The sequence below is a fragment of the Ursus americanus genome, chromosome 36, assembly GCF_024610735.1.
Source record: "Ursus americanus isolate L20-20 chromosome 36, mUrsAme1.1.p, whole genome shotgun sequence".
NCBI lineage: Eukaryota > Metazoa > Chordata > Mammalia > Carnivora > Ursidae > Ursus > Ursus americanus.
The window spans coordinates 24,139,061-24,154,963 of NC_142162.1; the positions used below are offsets into that span (position 1 = coordinate 24,139,061).

The 15,903-nt window shown below is 55.2% G+C and overlaps 1 long non-coding RNA gene across 1 annotated transcript in view; it reads left to right on the forward strand.

Annotated features, from left to right (window-relative positions):
• Window positions 1-11,362, forward strand: part of LOC148107051 (uncharacterized) — a 68,213-nt gene extending 56,851 nt beyond the window's left edge. Inside the window, exons 5-6 of the long non-coding RNA XR_015723205.1 lie at window positions 7,765-7,986; window positions 11,313-11,362. This is a non-coding gene — a long non-coding RNA (uncharacterized LOC148107051). The remainder of the gene's footprint in view (window positions 1-7,764; window positions 7,987-11,312) is intronic.
• The last annotated feature ends 4,541 nt before the right edge of the window (window positions 11,363-15,903 follow it).

Here is a 15,903-nt window from a genome sequence, read left to right on the forward strand (position 1 = left end):
GTATTTTAAAGCACGGCCACTCCGGAGAGGCTCAGCTGTTCCAGTCTCCCCTTGGTGTGGGGAACTGGGCCTTCCTGCAGGGCCCATGCCACCGCAGCTCAGAGCCGGCCAACAGCCTTCCCCACTCAGGGTCCTCGCTCCAGGCCCTTCCTGGCCTTGCTCTCCATGGCTGGCCTTTCAGCCTCTCTCACCCCGAGAAAAGAAGCAGACTTTCTCAGGAAAATCTCTCCCCAGATCTTCCCAGTATAGCTGAGGCTGGTCCTTCTGCCCAGGGGAGCAGTTTGCCTGGCAGGCCCACTCTTGGAGCCTCCCGGAGCTGGGGCTTGGGGTTCTGGGTTTTTGGTTTTTTTTTATCAGGGATACCTGTGGTCTCTTTCAATAGCTAGAGGGCCGCAACCTCCAAGCCCTAAAGGGAGGGTCAGAGGTCCCTGCATCCCCCACATCCCTGATTGACCAGGCCTCAGTTTCCCTAATTCCAGGGTCTGTCTCCAGAGCAGAAAGCCCCGCTGCTCTCTCTCTCCTTCCCAGACCAGCCCAGTCAGCCAGCGTTTCAATCTCTGTTCTCCTTGAACCATCTCTTCCTGCCCCCCTCCCATCCCCACCACAGTTAGCCTCTTTCCTGGCCAGGCCTTCATGCAGTACCCCTGACCCCACACCCAGTCTCCACAGCCCCAGAGTTCCCATCCTGCTTGGAAATGCCACCACACTCTCTCTTCCTTTCCTGCCGGATGTTCCCACTGAGTCAGACTCCCAGCAATGGTGACGCACCCAGGCTCCTCTCCCTGAGCCAATCTCTCTCTCTCTGCCTCCCTGTCCTTCTCCCACCCTCTCTGTGTACTGCCTCAAACAGGCTGCTGACTTCCAGCCTAGCCCCGGAAGGCCAGAGGCAGGGCCCCGGTGGGGTGGCAGCCCGGCTTCCCACCACCTGCCCCACACCATGTTGTTGGAACTGGGAGGCCTGCCCAGCACCAGCCTGGGGTGGGGAGATGCCCCCCGCCGAAACCTAATGTTCTCCATCATCTTTGGAACCCAGGCTTGCAAACTAGGCCTGGGGCAGTGGGGGGTAGCTAGAGGAGGCTACAGGGGCGGGACCGGGTCAGGTGCGCCCCTCACTTCTGTTCCCAGCCAGAGTTGGGACGGGACAGCAGCCAGGGAACAGGAGGTATGGGTAGCAATCCAGCCGTCCCATGGGGAGGGCGACCCAGCTCTTCTGGAAGGGCCTGCAGGGAGAGACTCTCCAAACCCAGTGACAAAGACCTCGGGGCCCATCAGGCTGCAGGCCCGCGTGCCGAGGACAAACCGTTGATCAGATAGGACCCCACAGTCTCTGGTCTGCCCTTCCCAAACGTTACACAGCACGTCACACCTCAGAGCAGCCGCTACATTCTCCTGTATTTTCCAGAGTCCAAGGTGTGTTTATCTGCTCCCCCACTGGACAGAGGCTCCCTGAGGGCAGAAATGGTGTGCCAAGTGCCTCCAGATCCCCAGGGCCTGGCACAGTGCCCTTATAAACCACAGATCCTGGGACGCCTGGGTGGCTCAGTTGGTTAAGCGTCTGCTTTCCACTCAGGTCATGATCTCAGGGTCTTGGGATCCAGTCCCATGTCAGGCTCCCTGCTCAGTCGGGAGTCTGCTTATCCCTCTCTTTCTGCTGATCCTCCTACTGTGCTCTCTTTCTCTCTCTCAAATAAATAAAATCTTTAAAAACAAATTAAAAAATAAGTAAACCATAGACCCTCCCTCAGCGCTTGAAGAGCAAATACGTGCGTGAATAAGCCGTGCTGTCCTGTGCGGGCCCGTGGGTATCCTATGCATGTGCTTTGACTGCTTTTCTCCACCCAGAACACACGCAGCCCTGAGTGAGGCCATAGGCAGTGAAAGCCCCTCCAAAGGGTAAGCGACTCTCGTCTGGGGGAGGTAGGGAGAGACCATGTCTCTGTTACTCCATCCCACCACCAGAGGACAGCAGAGTCACAAAGCCTGAGGAGGTGGGGGTGCTCTTTTCCTTCTCTCCTCCTGCTCCCCAGCTCCTCTCCCTCCGAGTCTTTATGATCCCCGGACTAGAGAACGCCCAACTTTGCCAGGCGAGAGAAGCAACACAGTTGTAGAAGCCTTATTTTATTGATGAGGAGGCCCAGAGAGGTAGCACGATCCACCCAGGGCGCACAGCCTTTTGCGTCACACATGAGACTAGAAGCCAAGACCCCTGGATCCCGCAAGCGCTCTCCTGCCCTCCCACCCCCAGGCTGCCCCCGAAACCCTGTTTCCACCTCAACTTCACTCTGTGCCCTTGTCCTCTCTGCCCTGAAGTGGAGCCGTTGTCCCAGCACCTCGGTCATGGGTCCTGGTCTCAGGTGGCCTGCCAGCTGGGCCCACAGCCCCACGCCTGGAGCGGACCATATGTGGATGGGACTTGTGGTCTGTGGTATATACACGCGCAGTCATCCTGAGGACAAGATGGCTGCAGGTCTGGGGATCGTCATGGAGGAGGAAAGAGGAGGGAGAGGCCTGCAAGGGAGGAAGGGACTCTCTGGACCACACACCGAGACTGGGAGCACAGCCCTGACGGAGGCCCCACTCCTGGGACTCGCTCACTGCTTCTGGAATGGCCGCCGGTGGCTGATTACTAACACTGAAGCACTCTGGCCCTTGCCCTCCCTCAGCCTCGCCCTAAGATGAGGCAGAGTGGGATGGGGGGCCCAGATTAACTTCACGCTCACTGGCTGTGTGACTCTAGGTACGTCCCTTACCTCTCTGGTCCGCATCTGCAAAATGAGGTATGCCTACTCCTCCAAGTCGTTGGCAGACGAAATGAAATAACCTGCGATATCCATATCTGGAACCACGTGCGCCCCAGAGCAGAGTTCAACACAGTTCTCTTCTTGCCTCGGGTAGGCACGATACACCTACCACTGCAGCAGCCTTTGAGGGGCCCCAAAGGCTGCCTCCTGCCAGCCCGCTGGCACCTGAATACACTGAAGCCCTCTGAAGCCTGAGGCCCACCTATAACCTGGTGGGGAGATCCTGAGGCACCCCCCCAGCATCCTCTCGGAGCCTCCCTTCATGGTGACTCCTGTCCGCAAAGCCTGCAAGGCCAGGTTCCTGCCCCCCCCCCCACTGCCCCCCTCCCCCTGCCTGCTCCCTCTGAAGTCCCAGGCTCCGGCTGCCATCTCTGGCCAGCTAGTGCTGGTGCCTCTGGAAGCAGTCCCTTGTGCTTCATCTGCGTCTGTTCCAGCAGGGGAACAGCAGGGTCCAGGTTCACACCCCAGTGCCCAGGAACCATTCCTGGCTGGGGCCGAACCTTAGAGGTCACCGGTGCCACCTTCCCAGCTCTGCGTGCATGGATGAATATTGAGGAGGACGGGCAAGGCTGGATCACATGAGCACCCAGAAAATAGGGGCAACCCTCCAAATGGGAAAGGTCGAGAAGGTGGCTTAAAGCCTCCTGGGTTTCCTTTCCTGCAAAGCCAATCCCCATCAGGGCCTCGCTCAAGAAACTGCTGTTCTGACTCCTCCTGACCCGAGGTCTGTGTGCAAGCCTCTCAGGCCAGGCCAGGCCTACGCCTGGGTGCGGAGGACTCAGAGTCCATGAGGTAGGGCAGGAGGGACAAGCCCGGGCTAGGCTCCAGCCACCAGGGACGGTGTGGGCCTTGCCTCTCCCAAGAGCACACATGCCGGAGCGGGGTGGGACTAAAGTGCTTTGAGGCGTCAGGAGGCAGAAGGAAGGCTGTTTGGAGATCTGCTCCTCTGTTCTGCTTTCCAGGGCACACCCAAGCCTGGGACATCACAAGCTTTCCAGGTTCCGCCCCAGCAGTGAGGGATGGACTCTAGTGTGGAACTGAACCCCTGGGGTCTCCCTTGTTTGGAGCCCTCTTCGCCACCATGAGTGTTTTCCCCGGACCCACCCCTGCCCCCCACCCCCAGCCCAGAGCTGCCCACAACCGGGAGCTGAGTGCTGCCCTGTCAAGAGCTCGCCCACATTAATGCGGTCCTACTGTGTGCTTTCCCGGGCCAAGACAGTGCGGGAACCAAGACGCAAGGACCCAGCCTCCACCTCCGAGGCACTTGCCAATGCCAGGCTGCGTTAGCCTGAGGCCAGGGCAGCACAGGGCTCAGGCCAGCCAAGGAGTTTTCCAGCTGAGTCTCAAGATGAGCAAGATTCGCGAGGGATGGTCGTGAGAGGGTGTTCCATAAATGCGCCACGGGAAGTGGCAGTGGCACAAGCAGCAGGGCCTGTTTAGATCCTGCAGGGAGTGGTCTGGGTCCGGCAGAGCAGTGGGGATCCAGGGAAGAGTGAGAGGAGGGCAAGGCGGAGAGGGGAGGAACCAAGACAACATTAAGGACTCAGGCGTAGGGGTCCTCACGGATGTGGGGAGCAGGCCAGGTTTGCCCGCACGCACCCAGGGGGCTCTTTCCTCAGGGCAGGCAGAGAGCCTGGAATGCTGGCATGGGACAGGCAGGCTCTGCCCCCCACTTGCTGCTCACCACAGGGGCCTCAGGGAGGTGGGGTGTGGGTGCGGGCATACCCTCTAGGCATAGAGGGAAAGTCTGGCACGGTTTTGAGGGGTAGAAAGAAGGACAGAAGCCCAACAGAAGGCAGAGCGATTGTTGAGAGCTGGCCTGTCCCACTGAGAAGAGGGAAGGGCTAGGGTGGGGGGCACACGCCCCCTCTCCAGGTGGCATCACCCAGCCTGGAGGCTTCAAGACAGGAAAGCATAGCCTGGGTGAAAGGGAACGTGTTGAAATGCCTGGGACACCGTGGTCACGGCAGGGAAGAGGAAGCAGCCTCGGGGTGGGGAGAGAAGTAGGGTAACCAATTGTCCTGGCTTGCCTGGAACTGGTCCCGTTTGCACACTGAAAGTCCTGCATCCAGAACACCCCTCAGTCCTCAGCAAACCCGGATGTTTGGTCACCTTAGGGGGAAGGAGGGTGTTTACAAGAGGCTGGGGCAGAGAGGGAATGTCTCGAGAGCCTCTCAGTAAAATACTCAGTGATCCAGAAGCCAAAAATGGTGACGTGTCCAGCAGGAAGATCCCAGTGTGAACAAGGGCAGGGATGATGAGGCCGGGAAGTCAGGAGGTCATCGGTGCTAATACTGAATAATCAGAACACCGTGTTGGGGCGCCTGGAGGGCTCAGTCGGTTAAGCGCCCAGCTCTCGGTTTCAGCTCAGGTTACGATCTCACGGTTGTCAGACTGAGCCCCGTGTTGGGCTCTCCCCCTCCCCCTACCTCTCTCCAACCATGCACACATGTTGGGTGGGGGGGACGTGCTCTCGAGAGCTCTCTCTCTCTTTCTCTAAAAAAAAACCCACTGTGCACTTACATACAGCACTGCCAACGTCCTTACACCTGTGATGTCATTTTGATCTCGTCAAGCTTTGAAATCTGTGAATTAACTAGGGAGGGTGCTGTTAGCTTCTTTTTGGAGATCAGGGTCAGTGACCGGCCCAGGAGTCTCTGTAGGGGGTGGGGGGTCTCCCCACTCCACCTGTGCTGCGTCAGTGAGGCCGATGCCCAGCCCTGCACACTCTCTCCAGCCCATGCCCAGGACCAGCCACCTTTGCCCTGTTGCCATCAGAAACCTGTCCTCCCAAATTGTATAAAGACCCCTGGCTCTTCTGCCTCTTTCCCTAACCCACAGGGCAGCCCAGGAGCAGGGCGCTTTGCTGGCTCTGCTGGCAGGAATTAGGGGTCACAGAGAGTGACATCCTGCCTTCTTGGCTTCATTGCCAGTCAGCACCCTCCTTGAGACAACCCCCCCGCGCCCGCCCCACAGCCTCTACATCTAGGGGAGACTCCCTTCTGCCTCTCCTCTCCCCAAGCCCAGCCGCTCCCCTCAGAAACGTCTCTTTTGGCTCCTCAGAGTCCATTCTTCTCCACTCATGACTTTCTGGCAGGGAAGACCACCTCTCTCAGACAGACAGAAAGTCCAAGCGCTTGGTGAACGCTCACCATCTCTAAGGCATAGAACCCAAGGAAGGAGGGGACACACCCATAGTTGAGGCTCTGCTCACCCACATCTTAAGTTTGGGCAGGGGAGCATCCACGGGCATCATACTCTGGCAAATTCCCCCTGCCGTGTCCGCCACTGCTATGGGCATCCTCACCTGCCACAGGCCTCCCCCCGGCCTGGGCCACGGCCACTCCGACTGTCCCAGCTTCTCTGTCCAGCCTATCAAGACAGGTCCACCTGCTCTGCCCACAGCCTCCTTGCCTTCCACAGCCTGCCTGTAGGACTCGAACCCGAGCTCACACCCTGACTCCGGAGATGGTGAGAATGGAACCTGGAGCCCAGGGCATTGGGTCCCCACTGTGCTCCTCAGCCCTGCAGCTCCACTACCCCCTTTGGGGGACCCTGAGGACTCAGGCTTTCTCCTTTCAGCCTCCTGCCAAAGGCTGGGTGAGAGTGGGGAAGTCATACCACCGGGGTCCCCGAAGGGGAAAAGGAGGATTCTCAGAAGGGGGGGGGGGCTTGCAGGGCTGCCGAGGCCAGGGCGTGCATGGATGCCGGCAGTGCCATCCCTGCCGTGTGGGCTGGAGGGTGGGAGCAGGCACCACATCTCTGTCGACTTCCTTGGACTCTGGCTGCCCTCTGTGCCCTGGCGCCCTGAAGGCACACAATTGTGGGCGTGATGGATTAATAACCCCCCACCTTCTCATGAACCAAAGCCCTTTGCTCACAATGTTACCAGAGCAGGCTGGAACTTTTCTGAAGAGCGTTCCTGAAAGGAAAAGCAACATCGGGCAAAGAGGCTCAGTCTCCCGATCCGGTGGTCCTGACTGGGACTAACCACACACTGGCGGGGGGACCTCAGGCAAGTTTCTTAACTTCTCTGAGTCCTGACTTTTTTTTACCTATGAAAGAGGGGTAAATAATAACACCTTTCTCCAAGAGCTGATATGAGATCATTGATAGCGTAACAGCACCTGACCCAGGAATACTTTCCTTTCCTGTCCACCATGCAGATAAAGGAGAATCACTTTTTCCTTCTCTCCATTTTTCAAATCATTTTCTTTTTTTTTATTTTTAAGATTTATGTATTTATGAGAGAGAGCACGCGCATGAGTGGGGGGGAGGGGCGGAGGGAGAGAATCTCAAACAGAGACTCCCTGCTGAGCGCAGAGCCCACTGTGGGGCTTGATCCCAAGACCCTGAGATCATGACCTGAGCTGAAATCAATAGTAACCGACTGAGCCACCCAGGCGCCCCTTGAATCATTTTCTGATGTGGTTATGTTACTTCTGTTTTTACAGCTCTTGACAGAGCCCAAATTGACATACCATAAACTGCACAAATTGTGCAATTTGTTACGTGCAATGTGTACACTCCATGAAACCATCACCACAATCAAGATAATGAACATATCCGTCAAACCCTAAAATGTCCTCATGTCCCTTCTAATGGCTTCTTTAAAAAAAAAAAAAGATGTATTTATTTGAGAGAGAGAGATAATGCACACATGTGAGTGCAGGGGGGAGGGACAGAGGGAGAGGGAGTCCCAAGCAGACTCCACACTAAGCACAGAGCCCCATGCAGGGTCGATCTCATGACCCTGAGATCACAGCCTGAGCTGAAACCAAGGCAGTTGCTTAACTGAGTGAGCCACCCAGGCGCCCCTCTAATGACTTCCTCTACCTCCTCCCAATCCCACCACACTGTCTGCTGTCGTTAGTTTACATTATCTAGAATTTTACACAATTTTAGAACTTTCTAGACATAACTATACACTGTGTATTCTTTATGTCTCGCTTCCTTCACTCAGCACGGTGATTTTGAGGGGCAGGCACGTCTTTGCGTGTATCAGCAGTTCGTCCCTTTTTGCTGCTGAGAGCTACCCCATGGAATGCGTGTCCCACAACCTGTTCATCCATTTGGCCTATCGATACGATTTGAAGAATCTCCGGTTTCCAATTTCAGCTATTACAAAGCTACTATGAACGTTCAAGCATAATCCCTCGTGAGGACCTGTTTGCACTTCTCTCCGGTATGTTACATTTTTTTTCTTTTTAAATCGGGTATGTTACTTTTTAAAAATGAATTTAATGCAGCCCGGGGACAGCCAGTCCATCCAGGCTCTTTACCGGAGGCCTGGCAACAGTGGCTGTTTTAACTTCTCTACTTTCTCTTGCGTGCTTCCAATTTCTCAGGGTTCCTGTTCACCTTGATTGAAATGGGCCAACTGAGGCCTTCTGTCTAGCTGAGGGTGGGAGTGTTAGCAGGCTTCAGTTTCACCCAGTATTGGGAGCCCTAGGGCCACCGACGTTTGGGACCCTCCTTGGTTCTATGGCATCTCCTGAGCAGACGGATGGGGTAAAGGGTTGTTCCCCATTCCCCGCACCTGCTCCCCACCCACACCCCCACCCATCCTGCTTCCAGCTGCTCTTTGCCCTGATAAAGATTAGCCCACCCTCCCTCCTTCCTCCACACCCTCTGCGCATGACCCTCCCTGTGTACCTGATTCATCGAGCCCCTCCCCACCCTATACAAATACACCCGAGGACAGACGGAGCCTCAGACTTCCTCCGGCTGCTTGCTCTGTGCGCCCAGGTAAGGCTCTGCTGGCTGTGGACCGGGGCCAGGAGAGGCTGTCTGTGCAAGTGTGCTGTGGGTCTGCGTGGTCGTGCTTCTCTGAGTATGTGCGCGTGCGTACATTGGTGTCCGTGCCTCTGTTTCTGCTGGTGTGGGTGGCGTACATCTGTGTGGGTTGGTCTGTGTCTCTCATGAGCACAGCGCGGGTCTACGTGCTGTGGTCTGTGTATCCGCATATGTGCCTGCCCGCCTGCCCTGCCGCCACCCCAGGCCGAGCCCCGGTGCCCCCGCCATGCCAGGCATGGGGGTCTCGCCGAGCGCTGAGGGGATCCAGGTGTGCGGGATCCTTTTCAGAGGGACCTGCACGCCAGGTCTGGTCCTTCAAGCTCCTTGGTCTGAATCGGAGGAGAGGAAGTCCAAGGCTCGTCTTGTTTTTCTAACTGAGGTTTAACTGACATAACGTTAAATTAGTTTCACGTGTACAACAGTTCGTACTTTTTTAAAAAAGATTTTATTTACCTGACAGAGAGAGCGCACAAGCAGGGGGAGCAGCAGAGGGAGAGGGAGAAGCAGGCTCTCAGCTGAGCAGGGAGCCTGACGTGGGGCTTGATCCCAGGACCCTGAGATCATGACCTAAGCCGAAGGCAGACGCCCAAACAACTGAGCCATGCAGGCACCCCATGTCGTACCTTTTGACACCCATTTTGCACCTCCACTGACCCTCACCCCCTCCACCCACCGGCCACCAACCACCAGTCAGTTTTCTGTGTCTATGAGCTTGGGGGATTTTGAGGAGTTTTGGGGGGTTTTTTTAGATTCCACATGTAAGTGAGATCATATGGCGTTTGTCTTTCTCTGACTTATTTCACTTAGCATAATGCCTTCAAGGCCCATCCAAGTTGTTGCAGATGGCAAAATTTCCTTCTTTTTGATGGCTGAGTAATAGAACACTGTACACATGTACCGTGTTTTCTTTGTCTTTCTGTCGATGGACACTTCGGTTGCTTCCTCATCTGGCTATTGTAAGTAATGCTGCAATGAACATGGGGGTGCACATATCTTTTCCAATTAGTATCTTCATTTTCTTTGAGTAAATACCCAGAAGTGGAATTGCTGGATCATATGGTGCTTCTATTTTTAATTTTTTGAGGAACCGCCGTACTGTTTTCCATAGTGGCTGCACCAATTCCCATTTCTACCAATAGTAGCTAACAATTTCTTTCTCTCTATATCCTCACCAACACTTGTTATTTCTTGTCTTTTTGATACTAGCCATTCTGACAGGTGCGAAGGGTTCTTCCCCGTTCCCCCCACCTGCTGCCCACCCACACCCCCACCCATCCGCTTCCAGCTGCTCTTTGCCCTGATAAAGATTAGCCCATCCTCCCTCCTTCCTCCACACCCTCTGCGCATGACCCTCCCTGTGTACCTGATTCATCGAGCCCCTCCCCACCCTATACAAATACACCCGAGGACAGACGAGCCTCAGACTTCCTCCAGCTGCTTGCTCTGTGCGCCCAGGTAAGGCTCTGCTGGCTGAGCTCACTGTGGTTTGATTTGCATTTCCCTGATGATGAGTGACGTTGAGCACCTCTTCACATCTGGCCATCTGTACATCTTCTTTGGGGAAAAAAAAATGTCTGTTCACATGTGCTGCCCATTTTTAACAGGCTTGGGTTTTTTCTCCTTCTTCCAACCTAACTAGTCCTAAGCTTTTCTTTATCACCCCCTTCCCTAACCCCAGCCTCGTGGATCTCTTCCAGACTCATTACTCACTAGGGGAAGGCTCGGGGGTCGGAAAGGACCATGGGCATAGCTCAGAGGCTAACCTCTGCTGAACATTCGTGGCACAAGTAGAAGGCAACAAAAATGGGTGACTCAAGAGGTGCAAGGGGTTGGCGCTGTTGTGTTAGGGATGTGTGTGTGTGTGTGTGTGTGTGTGTGTGTGAACATTCGTGCTTGCATGTTCAGCAACCGTATGAGTACCAGAGCGCCCTGATGTCAGGTATTTGGTCCTTTTGTCATATACTATAGTCTGACTTGGGGGTCAGAAAAACAATGAATGTATTGTGTGTGCACCAAGGTCCATTCTGGGGTTGTCCATTGTGATCTCTGTGCCAGCCCCAACCAAGACGAAGCCAGCCCTGGCACCAGGGCCCATCAGCAGCTGCATCCAACGAGAGTATACTCGTTGGAGAATGGAGAATGGCAAACCGGTTCAGACCCCAAGCCTCCCACCAACTCCCAACCCTGGTGGGAGGAGGTAGGAACAAGCCAGTAGGGCCCTGGAAGGCTTTCCATTCACTTGTGCTGAGTCCCCCAGAGGCCCTTACAACCCCAGCCTTCCCTTCTCTGCTCTGGGTACACTGCTGTCTTCAAGCCTCCCTCTCCCACCTTTATGCCAGGGACAAGAATCTATAGGGACTGGGTACCATAGCCTGGCACAGGGTAGGCACACGTGAATAATTAACATGACTGACATTGACTAAGTGGAATTAATTCATGATTGGGAGTCTAGGGATGGTTCTGGGGGTCAAGTGTGAGGCTGTGGGGTTCAGGGGCCAGTGCATGATACTTTCATGTCCCTGTCTACCCACCATGTGGGTGGACCCGCTGGGTCCATTCAGCACCCATGCCTGGCACCTACTTGTGCCCTGTTCCATACTGGGTACCAAGCTAAGCCAGAGGAAGCACTTTTATCCCTTGAAGGGGCTTCCCCAGGAGGGAAGAAGGAGAGACTGAGATTTAGATGACAGCTAAACTTGACCTGTTGAACCACAGGTTTTCCTGTTGTCACTCCCTGTGCTTGGCCGATAAAGATGGATCCAGGTAAGTGCTGTGGCTGGGAGGCTGTGGGGTGAAGAAGGAGGGAGAGAGGTGAGGGCAGAGGCAGTCGGTCAGCCATATCTAGTGCATGGCAAGAATGTGGGTTTGTGCGAAGGTGGTGGAGGGTTCTAAAAGGAAAACAATCTCTTATATTTTGTAGAGCACTTTACAGTTTAGGAAACATGCTCCTACATCCTTCATCTCACTAGATCTTCACCCTCAGGAGTAAAACAGACAAGCGCTTCTCCCATTGTATACATGAGGCCCAGGGAAATTAGGGGTCATGCTCAGGATGAGGCTGTGGAGATATGGAGGGCCTGGAGCCCAGAACTCAGCTCTTGGCAGCTATGCCCTTGGCTCCCCTTAAAAGGAACAAAAGACTATCCTGGTCCTCAAGAAACAGCAGTCTCATCGAGCAGATGATTCCCAGCCCTGGAGCACTTACATGCAGGACCACGCAGATTGGTTATTGCAGAATGAGCCCCCTGGACCCGCCGTGGGCAAGCAGAGCAGCAGGATGGCCCAATATAAGCACACTCCGCTGGAAGGCACACAGAACAGAGCAACAAATATGTCCAAGTGGCAGGAGACATGAGCAAAGGCTAAGAGCTGGGACCAGAAGGTCCTAAGCCGGAACCCACGAACAGCTGAGGGTCTGAGCAGAGACTGGGCTGGAAAAAGTAGGATTTGGGGGAGGGGGCGAGCGGGGAGGCAGGGTTGGGACTGTCTGGACGTGGAAGCAGACGAATCAGGATTTGCCACCGTGGAGTGCCTTCCTCAGTGTCACGGAATTTGGCCAAGGTTGAGAGGGCAGACAGCAGGCAGGCTGGGGAGAAGAACCCACACTCCCTGACTTCACCCCACCCTGGAGGACTCCGTCAGCTCTTGAGCAAACAGGGATGCACAACTGAGCTTTGTACTGACTTTCAATATATGTGTATCTGTTGTTGAGAGAAGGAATGATGGTCAGGCAAGTGACCAAGTCTGAGGAGCCTTTGTGGGGCTTGGCAGTGGGGGTGTGGCCACAAAATGGGCACCAGGGACAGGACAGGTATTTCACCGCAGAACCAAATGACCAAAGCTGCTTCTTTTTCTCCTTTCCTCTCCCACAGGTCCAAAGGTAGGAAAGCTCTCCAGCCGTCTCCCCTTTCTCCTCCCCACTGCCATGTCCTCCAGACCTCCAGCCCACTTCCTTGACCTTCAGGGAGCAGCCATGACCTTCCTGAAATGAAAAGTGGGGAGCAGGCTTGGCCATCAGCCCCATGGGAGGCAGGCAGGGGCACCACAGTGCTCCTCCACCCCCTGCCGCCTGCAGCCTTCTCCTCGGCTCCTCTCCTCTTTTCCCATCTGTCTCTCCCGCTTCCTCACATCCCCTCCCTGTCTCAGCCTCTCTCCTGCTGCTTCCCCGCCTGTTCCATGCTTCTCTGCTTTCCTGGCTACCCCCAGAGCCTCCCTGGATGGCTGGATTGCTCCCAAACCCCAACCACACTGCAGTGCCCCAGGGACCTGCCTCTGCCAGAGAAGGGAGGCCCCCACCCCCTCCCCCCATTGGCTCCCACCGGCTCCCACCGGCAGACCTGGCACCTAGGCCTGGAACTGGCCCCACCCCAAAGACAGACATAGAAGGAAAAGGCGGGCAGGGTGGGACGTGGCTGTTTGCAGGCATCACTGAGCCTGGATGAGGAAGGGGCTACTCTGACATGGTGACAGGAAGGCCCTGAGCCCTGGAGCCTACCCCTTCCTTTCCCATGCCAAGCCCTCATTGGGGCTTAGGAGGCCAAAGCCGACTGACGATTGGGGCATAGCCCCACCCCCGCTCCCTCAGGGCTCCAGGCCCCCAGTGCCCCAGCGCCAGAAGCAGGGTGGTTGGTGTCTCTCTTCTCTCCCTGGGCTTGTGGCAAGAGGCCAAGAAACCCCTCTGGCTTGGGGTCCTCAGGAATTGTTCCAGCAAAGACAGAAGGTTAAGTCACACTCTTTCCGGCCTCTTCTGGCTGAGGCAATAAAGCCTTGATTTTACTATTTTTATTCTTCCTGGATTCTTGAGTCTAGCACCTGCTCAGGGACAGGCATGGGTTCACACACGCTCCCACTGTCATGTGTACGCAAGCATGCGCATGAGCTTACATGCGTGTACCGGTGTGCACAGCAGGCATGGGGCGGTACCCAGACCTAACTCTGCATGTAAGTGGAGCACACACCCTTGTACCTACACACACACACACACACACACACACACACACACACACTCACATAGAGAACATGTACATGTTCTCCAGCTACTTTCCTCGTCCTTCTCCTCCCCGCCCTTCCCCTTCCCCACCCCCCTTTCCTTCTCCTTCTCCTCCACCTCGGCTCCTGCAGCTCCCCTGACCTTGCCTCTTGTCTCCTCCTTGCTCCTGGCCCTCAGTGAGCTCCTTTATAGCCGCCCCCAGCCCCACCCTCACTTGTGAATAGTCAGCCTGCAGTTCCTAGCCTGGCAAAATCTCGAATGACTCTATAAGGGTTCCTGGGTGAGAAAAGGGAGAAGATGAGATAATTCTGCTCCTCAGTTACAGAAATAAACCAAGGTCCAGGGAGTAGGAGTCATTTCTTGGCTCAAGGAATGGAAACCAATGAATCTAGGTTCTTCCCCTTTTCTCTGCTCAGTGCTCTGGCTTCATCACTCGCTGTCCCTGCCTCCCAGCCCTCTACCACCATCCCCTGCTAGTGCCCAGGAATCCAGAATCCTCTATAACAGAAGGTGGAGGGAAGGGGGGAGGAAGAGAGAAGTTGATCTCAGGCAACTGGCACTGACCTCTGACTCTAACATTGTTCATTTGGCTTTCCACAGGGGCACTGCCATGGTGGTGGCCCTGGCCCAGGGCACCCCCCAGGACCCTGTGGGCACCCTCCTGGCCATGGCCCAGAGCATGGTCCTGGGAACAAACACCCCCCAGGGCACCCCCCTGGCCATGGCCCAGAGCACGGTCCTGGGGAGAAACACCCCCCAGGGCACCCTGGGCCCCCACCTGGTCCACATCACTAAGGAAGCAGAAGAAAGAGGACACGAGAATGGGAAGCCTGAGTTGGGTTGCCTTGCTGACCTGGCATGGAGCCCGAAGCAGAATCTTCTCTTCCTAATAAACAGCCTCCCAGAGGCCATATTTTACTCTTAAAGAGCCTGTCTTCCTTTGTGTCCAACCTGGCATCCAGGGTGCTGGTGGTCTCTGAGTTCCCTAATTATAAAAATGAGCACCTAGCCAGGCATTCTCAGAAGCGTGACTCAGTGGTGCCCATAACACATGATTGTATAAGACCACTGCTCCTTTCCTTTTCACTTCTGCCCTCTCCCATCAAACAACCTCAACTTTAACCGCATCATATACACCTGGATCCCATGGGCCTCCCAAGGTTCCATCTAGATGCCTCTACAGATCAAAAGCCTTCAATGGATCCCTACTGTCCAGATGTATTTCTCACCATTCCCTAAAAAGACACTGAACTTTCCAGCCTCCTTAACTTTGCCTATTTCACCACCACCACCCCTTCCCAACCTCCAAGTCACAAATACCTTCCCTCCCAGCCAGCTGAAGCTCCACCATCAATATGAAGTCTTCCCTAAAGCCCATTAGGAAGAGAGAGGTCCTCCTTGTACGCTGTGCCCTTCTCTGTAGATTATATCAGCCACCACATGGGCCTAACCACACCCTACCCAGTTGGCACCGATTTATGGGCTGGCTTTTATACCTCCAGCCAAAGTGTAAGCTACTCAGGACAGGCCCACCCCTTCTACACCTACCTCCAGATTCTCCCACCTAGTGACCAATGCCTTGCATAGAGTGACATTTGCACACAGTTTAGGGATACCTATATTCTAAATACTTGTAAGTTCTGACTCTCTTCCTAGCCCCATTCCTCAGCCATGGCACCTCCCTGCACATTCAGCTAGCATGCTTGCTGTGAAACCCTTTCCATCCAAATCCCACATCTGGAACCCTCTCTACTCCCCAACTCCCAGGCCTCTCACACCACCCATGTCTATTCTAGCCCTCTATCCAGGCCTGTCCCAGGCCCATCACCCCCTCCCTTCCCTCATAACCATTCCCTGATAGTGGAGCAGCAAGTATCTTAAAGTGAGTGGCTATTGGGTACCTCCCAGGCTGAAGTGAGGTGATTATAAAAAAAAGAGCTGTGAATTCTCTCTTCTCCCTCTTCCCACACCCCATACTCTGCACTTGAATCATAGAAGCCAGCCTCCAGTCCTAAGGAGTGCAAACCCAGGTCCAGGTCCAGACAAATGTAAAGACAGAGCCAACCTGACAGTGCCTAGTCCCATTGGGGAGAAGGGAGTTGCTAAGCAAAGCCGAGAGAAATGTGGGACTTAAGTCGCCCGACCTCTCAACCCTTCGGCTTCCTGCAGTGAAGTGCGGGTGCCGAAGTTTCTCCCTCTTTCTGGCTGGAAGAGTGCGTTTCAAGTAGGGAGGCTCTCTGCACGGTGCCTGGAGTCGCGCTTCCTGGTCCCTTACGGGAAGATCGATGTCCTCTGGGAAAGGCCAACATGCGGACT